Below are 10,730 nucleotides of genomic sequence, written 5' to 3'. Positions count from 1 at the left end.
TACAATAAAAATTGCCACAAAAATAATATATGTATATTATAATATATACCTATTCTATAAAATACTCTGCTCGTTTTCCTATATAGTGCACTCTGAAACCATTTTCAAGCAATAAGCTTATGCTGCGCAAATCTCTATCGTTAGACTACTCTGTACATGGACGATTACATAGAAATAGTATGTTCACCCAGAGCAAGTTAGATTTCATGAGGTGTTACTAATGTAACCGTAATGTGTGCAGCATGTTGCAAAATACACGATCACAACCGCTATGTCCATACTAGTAATAAACATGTGGAAATTCTGCATATAATCTTTGTAATAGAGATAAAAGGATAGGATGAAGATTAAAGGAAACCAATAAAGTACAATTAATATACTATCTATTTATATATCTAGTAGATAGCTGTGTAAATATGTATTACTAGTAAGCTATGTAATTATACTTCTGAATCGATTACAATTATATTTGGTATACAGTACGTACGTAGGTAGCTGAAGACCCAGAATAACACGGCTACTTTTTATCCCGAAAATCCCACGGGAACGGCAACTATGCGGCTTTTTCTTTGACTACGCAGACGAAACCGCGCGCTGGCAGAAAGTTATAGTTATAAATCAACTAAGCTAGCTACCTATTAATAAACTAATAAGAAAACAAAAGTAGAGAAACTCATAAAATTTCCTTTAAAAATATATCCATATACGGCCTAGGAATCTATTATTCTAATACCTATATAACTGTGGGTCTGTGCAACAAGTAGATCCCAACTCCGAGCAAGTGATTTGCATCTAACGTCACGTAACGCCAGGTGTTATCGCTAAAACATGTCACCTGGATTTATTAGACGTCTTTGTTCCAGTAACTATCATACAGATTGCAGATAATTATTTTGATCTTACGGGCATTGGGTAAAACTTATTTAATACTAGCGGTCCGCCCCGGCTTCGCCCGTGGTACATAATATTTACGTTTTCTCTACATAAGAACCATCCTCGTACTTCAAGGAATATAATAAAAAAAGAATTATCGAAATCGGTTCAGCCGTTCTCGAGTTATGCGCTTACCAACACATTTTGCGATTCATTTTTATATATAAGAAGATTATACCGATTACAATATCGATAACAATGAAATTTGGTATGTAGATTGTAGGTAGCTGAAGATCCAGAATAAGATATAGGCTACTTTTTGTCCTGGAAATCCTATAGGAACGGAAACTATGCGAGTTTTTCTTTGAAAACGTGCGCGAAGCCACGGGCTGATATCTATTATAGTAGTAAGTATATCTATTTACTGAAGTAATTTATTACTTAGAGTTAGAAACTAAAAGGAATAAAAAAATGAAGTTGATACTTGATCTTTGAGTCAAGGTACGTTTACATGAAGTCTTTAGAGACAAACAGACACATCAACAACACACATCATTAATGTTTCCAAATCCGAGCTTCTCTCTCAGCAAAAAATATTTTAAAGAAACAAATGATCAAAACTCCACCAAATTCAAAGCTCAGACTCAAAATGCAATTACTTCCCACGAACCGTCAAATCGCGTCAATCAAAGGGAAATTCAGGGTTTCTATACCTACATTTCACGTTCTTTAGAGTTACCGTTATGTCTTATAGCAGTATTACTTCCAGTTTGGGAAAGTGATGGCGCTACACGAACTATATAGCGCTGTCCTCTTTCCACACTGGAAATAACATTGCTGTAAGATCATGGTACGGGGGCTTGTCTCTCAACTGAACTCATAAGCAATTAAAGTCTACGCTCTGTAACGAACAACTAAACTGACAACATGAAGTTTATTATTGTTTGGCATTTTGAAATCTTAATCTTAGCAGCTTGAAATAAATTGTATTTGATGGGAAGGGATGCTTGAAATTTTTCAGGAGTAAAATATGTGATGAGATAATACCTACTTAATCTTCGTCTTAGTGCTTTCATATTGATTTTGTTTGGAATTGCAGACCAATGATTTGAAGAAAGTGATTCTTACCTGCTTGTACCTGCGAATGCGTTGAACTAATGAGCAAACATCACAGACCTGGGTGATAACTGCTAATAAAATTAAACATAAGATTCGGGTTAGGTAATCATATTTTGATTAATATTTCAATAAGGAATTTCTGTATTTTTTTTAAACTTGCCTCACGTTACTTTTATTTTACAATTTTTAAACAACTATTTACGTAGGTTCCTATTCTTTATGGTATTGATTCATTGAAATTACAACGAGAAAAGGGTTAGCTACCTATAATTTAAGGTATGGTCAAAACTCTTAAATAACATGATCGGCTTGTTACGTATAAAAAATGGAGGTGTGAACATAGAATCCCGGATCTAACCTTAAGCACTTGACGGGATAAGCCGAAGCCATAAATTTCAACGGTGTCTGGGAAAAATTAATGGTAGGGTATCAGTTGAATCTTTTCTTAGCACTGCATAAAACTCTTTGGAATAATACGCACTGTTAAATCGAGAATTATTTTTATCACGATGGTTTTGGAAATATTATATTTCAATTAATGTCATTAGGTAGGTACTTTGGATTCCTGCACTTTGTGTATTTTTTTTTCAATGCAGCGCAATTTCCCTTCTTTTTATTCGACTAAGCAACAAACTATAAAAACAAATCTTATATCGTTTTGTTTAACTATTTCTATTTATTACAATGTTCTAAGTATCCGATAAAAGAAAAGGGATAAAATGAAAACGATTCGAAAGGATAAAGGTTCGAGACGAAAAACTAACAAATAGTTTTTGTCTTTCTTAGACTTCTTGTTTAACATTTGAATAGGCAAAAGACTTTATTTTCTTTCCACAAAAATAAACCCTGTGTGTGAATGTGAATGTGAATATTATACGTACTAACTATTCAGTAATCTGTGATGCAAGATATTACGCCAATATATAACCAGGTTATTTCAGAGCCGAACTATAAACAGTGTAGAATAAAGCAGGTGGCAGTGCCGTAGTTAGACAAGTTAGACAGGCGGACTAGTCGGGACTTAGTAGTATAATTAATGCGTTTACCGTACCACGTAAACAAATATTGTTGGAGAATTTAATTATGCGAGCTGTGTTTAGTTGGATCCACTCAAGCGAATGGGATTCAATTGCACGCAGCAAGACTGCTTTTACGGGTTAAGTTACGGATTCGTAGAAGTAATGTTTCGTAGTCACAGGTTTCGTAGCATGATTATTTCTGGGTATTTCACGTAGGTAATGTTGTCTCAAACTAATACAGCTCGTTGACGTACATAAACACAATAATTTAAATTGCTTCTGGGCGTGTTTTTCACTGAGCTCCTATTAAACGGCTGTACCGATTTTAATAAAAATAAGTAGGTAGGTACTTAATCATTTGGAATCGAGAATTATTTACAATTCCAATTATGTTAACAAATACATGATAAACAAAACGTTCATCATAAAAATACACAGCTTACTAGCCTCTACTTACATTTCACTTTGTAAGATTCTAGAGAAAGCTTATTTTCACTATTCAGGTTTACAATAGCCAAATACTTATACTAACTGTAGAAGATTAGTTAAAATATAAAGAGTATTTTAGTCACATCTTTCCTGGGAATAACTTAAAAGTGATCAATGGAGGAATGATAGAAATCCTCACTTACTTCATCAAAAGCATTTTGTTAAATTCAAACAAGAATTATTAAAATAAGAACAAAAACAACTATCTCTGTACTGAATGCCGTCCATAGTTTACAGGGATATTAAACAAATTGTTCACAAGGTATTTCATTTCGTTCCTGGAATCCTGGATGGCACAATATTATCGTACATTTGGAAATATGTGGATTTCCAGTTATGAGGATTGTCGAATTATGTAATTTCATAAGGGTTGTGCTATTTCTGTTTTAAGAAATTTATATGGTAGTTTTTAGGAAATATTAGGTTGTAAAGGATTTTAGAAATAAAAGACTTATGAATGGTTGTAAAATGAGCTCTATTGATTTTATTCATTACAATATATGTATTTACATAACTATTAACTATTTAACGAAGATAAAAATAACTTACAAATATAGTCGAAATTTGCTAAACTACGCATTTTGCTAAACACAACATTGCGCAATTAAATATTTAATACATAAACATCTCGTGTTGCGGTGTAGTTTAACTTCTCCGAAACGGCTTGACCGTTTCTCATGAAACTTCGTGCATATGGGGTATATTCATTCGGTCTTTACTTAATTATACTTAGTATTGTTATATATTTTTATTTGATTTTACCTTAAGAATAAAGTAACTAGGTAATTGTGTTTTTTAAATAAAAATGTCATCTTACAGTTCTAATATAGTCTTGATGAACATATAATTATTAAGATAATCACTGTAAAGACAGCTATAATCCGAGGTGTTTAATTATTTCTTAAATAATGATTAATGATTATTAAACACTTGACCGTAATTTGAAGCTTACTTCATTGAGAAGGCACCTAGCTTTTTCCGCCTATTTTGCCCTCTCTTTCCGTTGTATATATGCTATCTCTCTCGCACACCTCTCCACCAGGTGGCGGGGCGCACGATAATGTGCGGGCGCTGGATGTTTTTTCATTGGCGTCTAGCTTCCGCCGCGAGAAGGTTGTCTACAAGACTACAACCTTGGTGCTATTAAGTATTAAGTATTGCTTAAAGCAAGTGCTAAAAGTGTTAAAAAGTGTATCCCGTCGGATCGGTACAGTGAGTTATTTTTACATCTATTCTAATAATATTTTACTTAAAAATGAGTAAAAATCTTTAAAGTCAACGGTATAATCGTTGGACTTTATTTAAAATGCTGAGGTTTTTTAATGAATCCTTCAGCAATAGTTTATTTTTCAATATGCTTAAATACTTAATAGCATGAATAAAGATATTTAAAATTAACGATACAACCGTTACATTTTACTTGAAATAGTTACTTTTCTTTTGAAATATTTCATTATGCAATATGTACTAATTAATATTTGAATTTTTAATACTGTGAGTAAAGCTATTTTAACGGTGTTACCGTTCGGCTTTACTCGAATCGTTAATATTACTTTTGTGATTATTTGATATTACTAGATATATCAAATACCCTCTCTTGTATATAGATATTTTTAATTATTTATTTCATTTTTAATAATGTGTTTTTATTACAAGGTTACAAGTGAATTTTTCTTGGAAAAATTACAATTAATACCTACTTAGTATGGATATGAGCCAACTCAAAGCTTTACAGGCATACAATCCATTGCTACGACTTTATTACATTGTCGTTATCGCTAGGAACGATTCGGAATTCCTATAATAGTTTATTACTAAAAATTATCGAACGAGATGAGTCAGCTCCAAGAAGTCACGACATGTCAGAACATGTTGTGATATTATTTTATAAATCGTACGGGAGTTACCGCTCAACTGAATAATGATGGAATTCGCTCATGTATAGTAGATACGTACCATGAATGTACCACACATTCAAAACTATCCGTAGTCTATACGTGTCCTTTTATGAGTATTATTCTGATCCGTTTTTATGTGAAAATAGACAAATTACACACGGCTAATTTGATTGAAAATTACGTTTCCTATGTTTCAAATGATGCAACTTTTTTGTTTAAACGAGTAAGTACCAAAAATTTGCAATTAAATTCTTTGGTTTACTGAACTTGTGCTGAAAGGGTTATCGTATAATAATTATCGAGATACCTTAATATAAATTAGATTTAGATACATTTATTTCAAAGGATTTACAATTCACTTCTAACGTTTTAGAATAAGATTATAAACTTGTACACCTTGACAAAAAGTAAAAAATTGCGGGTGAGTGGAGATTATTTTGTTCAATTAAATATAACGTCCTACGACGGTATGGTTGCGTTCGTAAGGAATGTTAACGGATATAAAGCAACTAAATGTTACATCGATTGCATGAACAAAAATAAATATGAATCGAAGTTCATTTTAAAATTTAGTGAATTGATTTAAGGTGATTGCAACGATCTGTTCCCAGCCAATATCCCGCTAGATGGCGCTGAATTCTACATTTCTAGTTTATTTGAGTTTTTGCGTAATTGGAATAGTCATCAAACCTAGGAATAGTCATGGCGGTTACTGAATATTATATTTTATTGAAATATGTTATATCATTGCCTTAAAATCCACCCAATTCGGTAAAATTATGCGTTTTAACATCTGTCATTGCATACAGGGTCGTTTACACACACAGACGTATACAAAAATGATAAAGATTTAACTCTAGATGGCGTGAATGTAAAGCGCGTCACACACGGTGAAGATACTACCTATAATATTTTATCTAATCTAGTAATATTTTATATTACAGTATCTTAAGGTATCCGGTATCAGCGTTCTGACCATCATTTTTCTTTTTTCGCTGTAGAACCGCCATCCTGTTACAAATGACCCACAAAGGAGAATGACCACGGGTGGTATCGGTAAAATTTTAGTTGTGCCACGTATTCGTTATATTGTTAATTCCTATTTGTATTTATAATGATCATATGTATCAATATTAAGTCTTAATTAAACCGGATAAATTGAAATAATAGTAAAAGTAAAAGTTTTTCTTTTGAAACATGTATGAACTTTCGCATTAGTAGGAAGTAGGATTGTTATAAAAATAAAAGTTATATTTGTTGGCGTAAACTATTTTATTGTAATTTTGGGAAATAAATAATGTCAAAATTGATTACCTACAATAAAACGCAGTTTTATTTTATTACCTACATTACACTATTGTTTTTTTTTTATCAAAACATGTATTTGAAGTAGCAAATATGATATTATGCTGATCCAAGCATTTTCACTCAAAACTAATATCACTAATGATTTGTAAAAGTAAATTATTTCAAAATACATTTCATAACCAACAAGTAAGAATAATTATTCATACAACAACAAATCAAAAACACTATTTACTATGGAAAAAAAACCAGGAAGGTGAAAAACTTTACGATTTCGATGCACTCGACTTTTAGTAAAATAATAGGTAAAAATATTATTATGGTTTTGATCACAGACATATCTGTGGTTTTGATTTTAGCTACTAGTATCAGAAAGCTGCGTGTTCAATGCACGTCGGGGTCCCACAACTGTGGAGGAAGGAAGGTAGAATACCTCCATCGAATAAGTGAAGTTTCTCGACATACTCGATTTGCCGGCCGGCCTCAATGAAGATTGTCCGAAAGTTGTATATGTGCTCTGTAACGAAAAAATTTCGCTAGCGCGATTCAGAGTGAGGTGTCGTACAATATACCTAATGAAGTTTTTCATCTTTTTATTTTACTGCAAATACAAAATAAAAATTAAACAATGGTAATGTAAATTCTAAACAAACTACTACCAAAATACAATTAGAACAAAAATCATTTGACTTGTTTATTTCACCCAGAGGCCAGAGGCGGCTCGTGACAAAATTGTATAGGTGTTCACTTGAAATAAAACAACGAAAATACAATAGCGTTCGGGATGATTTATTACAAAAAAATGAGCACCACATTTTATAAATGTCTATAACACTAAAAATTACAAAGTACAGGCTATTTCAAAACGAATTCAATGACTAGGTATCAATAATTAGTAAATCACCGAATTTGCATTCGCGAGCGTAGGTATCCATAGTGTTTGTCACTGACGGTCACTGACCTCTATAACTTATAGTTATAGAGGTCAGTGGTGTTTGTTGTGTAAACATGTATGTATTTGAGTAGTTAGTAGCATATTATATTCTGAATTTCTGATCCATGCCTATTCACTCAAAACTAATAACACTAATGATTTGTAACAGTAAATTATTTCAATAGGTAGGTATTTGAACATTTCCCAACAAGACGTAAGAATAATTATTCGTAGGTATACAAGATACAATAACAAATCTAATACACTATTTATTATTTTATTATTTACTAGCGGTCCGCCCCGGCTTCGCCCGTGGTACATGTTTACGTTTTCTCTCCATAAGAAGTAATAGCTAGAGAGCTAGCGCAAAGCTACCTGTATGTATTTGACCAGACCTGGATTTTTGTGTGTTGATTCCCCTATACCTACTATAGGTACATGAGATGAGGAGTCACTAAGCCCAGAGTGGTGGACGGGGCGCGCGCTTAGGTAAGACAGGTGGAAATTTTTGGCGAACTTTGAAACCATTTGACCACGTCTGCCATTTTGATATTTGAAAATAGATTATTATTACTATCGGAAAATAACAATGGCAGACCATTATCACGCGGATAACATTCTGGCAGACACTTATGAAAGTGCTGAAAAAAATACAATTTTGAAAGTATTTGACCAGATCTGCCATTCATATATTTTATTTATTAGGGTCTTAAAAACTTATTTTCGAAACGGCAGACATTTTCATTGCGTACAGACTTCAGCAGACAACAAAACTTTACAGACTTCAGCAGTCAACAAGACTTAGCTTCTACATGGTCAGATGTATATATTACGTTCCCTGACCTTACATCAATGATTTACTTAATTAATGTTTTTATGGTCATTTACATTTAATTTTGAAAACTATGGAATAAAATTTATAAATTTGATGATACAAAACTAAATATACATTTGTAAAGAATCTCAAATATAAAGTTGTGTTGCAAATAACAAATCATCATTTAAATATTTAGTTTATTTCTTTATTTAAGAAACAATTAACAATTACAAAACAACATAAAAAAACACGCATGCATTTATTGAAATGTTCATTCATCATCACTATCGTATGGCGTTGTGTGACTCGTCTTCATAATCCATTGAATCGGATTCTGTAAAAGTAAAACGTAAATTATATAATAAAAGAAATGAGTCATTATAAACTTACCTAGTAAGGCAATGCCTTTGATGTCGCACGATGCCGCCGCGCCGCCAGTGTAGGTACTTCTGCTGCTACATGAAAATATGCTAGGGTTGCAACAAATGGGAAATAAAACAATTGTGATTATTACTATTATGATGTAATCATTTATTCATATTATGTACATTCAAAACAATTGCTATTATTAAATCTGATGTAATTATTTTTTCATAAATATATAATTATTATTAATTACATAATATATTGCACTGTGAAATATTTACGTATCACTTTATTTTTGATGTTCTTAATTGTCTTTTATAAAATTTAAGTGACGCATTCGCATTGGGATCAACAATCCGATAAGAAAAGAATGGAGACAACATATACATAGCTTTGATTTCAATTCTACAGATACAAAATATACAATCTATCTAAAATGATACAACGGATGTTTCCTGCGTTTTCTCGTCAAAATACCGAAACAACGTAATTATTGTATAGTAGTTGGGCGTGAAAGTAAAAAAACAAATGAAAAGTGTTTTCCATATGATTATTTATTAAATTTACGCGATTAAGAATAATTTCAACGATACAATTTAGTAACCGAGAATTCAGAGGATTAAAGAAAATACCTGCCTGATCATTTTATCAAACTCTAAAAGAATTATGGTTATTTCGCATCACTCGGTTTATTAGTTTGGTAATAATTATTAAAGGTAGTTACAACCCTAGCCATTGAGTCGAACGGTAGGCAACACAATATCGACTTTGTGCGGGTACATATGGTACATTTCTTCTTGCTGTGAAGCGTAATTATTATTATTAAGATTTTTTAGGCTATTTTGAATCAGCTGTTCTAATTTAATTCTAGAAATTTATTAAAACGTGATTTTTTTTAAAGTATATTATGAGTTTATAAATACCTCAACCAATAGTTATTGTGTCCTATCCTCATTTCTTTATATCTTGGTAGTTAACTAAAGTGTTAAATTTACATAACCTCAACAACAACATTTACACTGCCACTGCACTAAAACTAAACTAACTAGCTCTCTAGCTATAAGAACCATCCTCGTACTTCAAGGGATATAATAAAAAAAGAATTATCGAAATCGGTTCAGCCGTTCTCGAGTTATGCGCTTACCAACACATTTTGCGATTCATTTTTATATATAAGACTAGCGGTCCGCCCCGGCTTCGCCCGTGGTACATGTTTACGTTTTCTCTACATAAGAACCATCCTCGTACTTCAAGGAATATAATAAAAAAAGAATGATCGAAATCGGTTCAGCCGTTCTCGAGTTATGCGCTTACCAACACATTTTGCGATTCATTTTTATATATAAGATAAGATTATGTGAAAATAACCAGGAAGGTGAAAAACATATTTACGAAAACATAGTAACATAATATGGCTGTCGCTACAATAATTATATTTCAATTTTATCTTTTTATACCTAGTAGAACTGGCCGACGAATAAAAAAAATCGTATTAGAATAAATACAATAAATTACGGAACAAAAAAAGGATTGTAACTGAATTAGGTATGTTTGTTTCTGGGCGCACCGTTTTCGACGACGTGACGCGCGACGTAAGCGTATAGGTATAGGTACCTACTTTGCTAAAACAAACTAATAAAATTGTGTGTCTGTCTGAAAATTCGGAAAAGCATATTTTGCAAGTTTGTAATTACTTTGATAGTTTACCGATTTATAATAATTGTAATTGTAATTGTATAATATATAATTTGCAATGTGGTGAAATTTCATAAAAATCACGGGCCAATTTTTTGTTTTGAATCCCACCGAAAATATAATTGCGTTATTAGAATAATTAATTACTATACCTACCCACGATCAATTATTACAATATAGTCTCAAATGCATACTAGAGAAATATTGCAATTTGA

The sequence above is a fragment of the Colias philodice genome, chromosome 25, assembly GCF_061535455.1.
Source record: "Colias philodice isolate Cphi_HAF_F1 chromosome 25, ilColPhil1 Martin Lab GWU primary, whole genome shotgun sequence".
Taxonomy (NCBI): domain Eukaryota; kingdom Metazoa; phylum Arthropoda; class Insecta; order Lepidoptera; family Pieridae; genus Colias; species Colias philodice.
Note: the sequence above shows the minus strand (reverse complement) of the source record.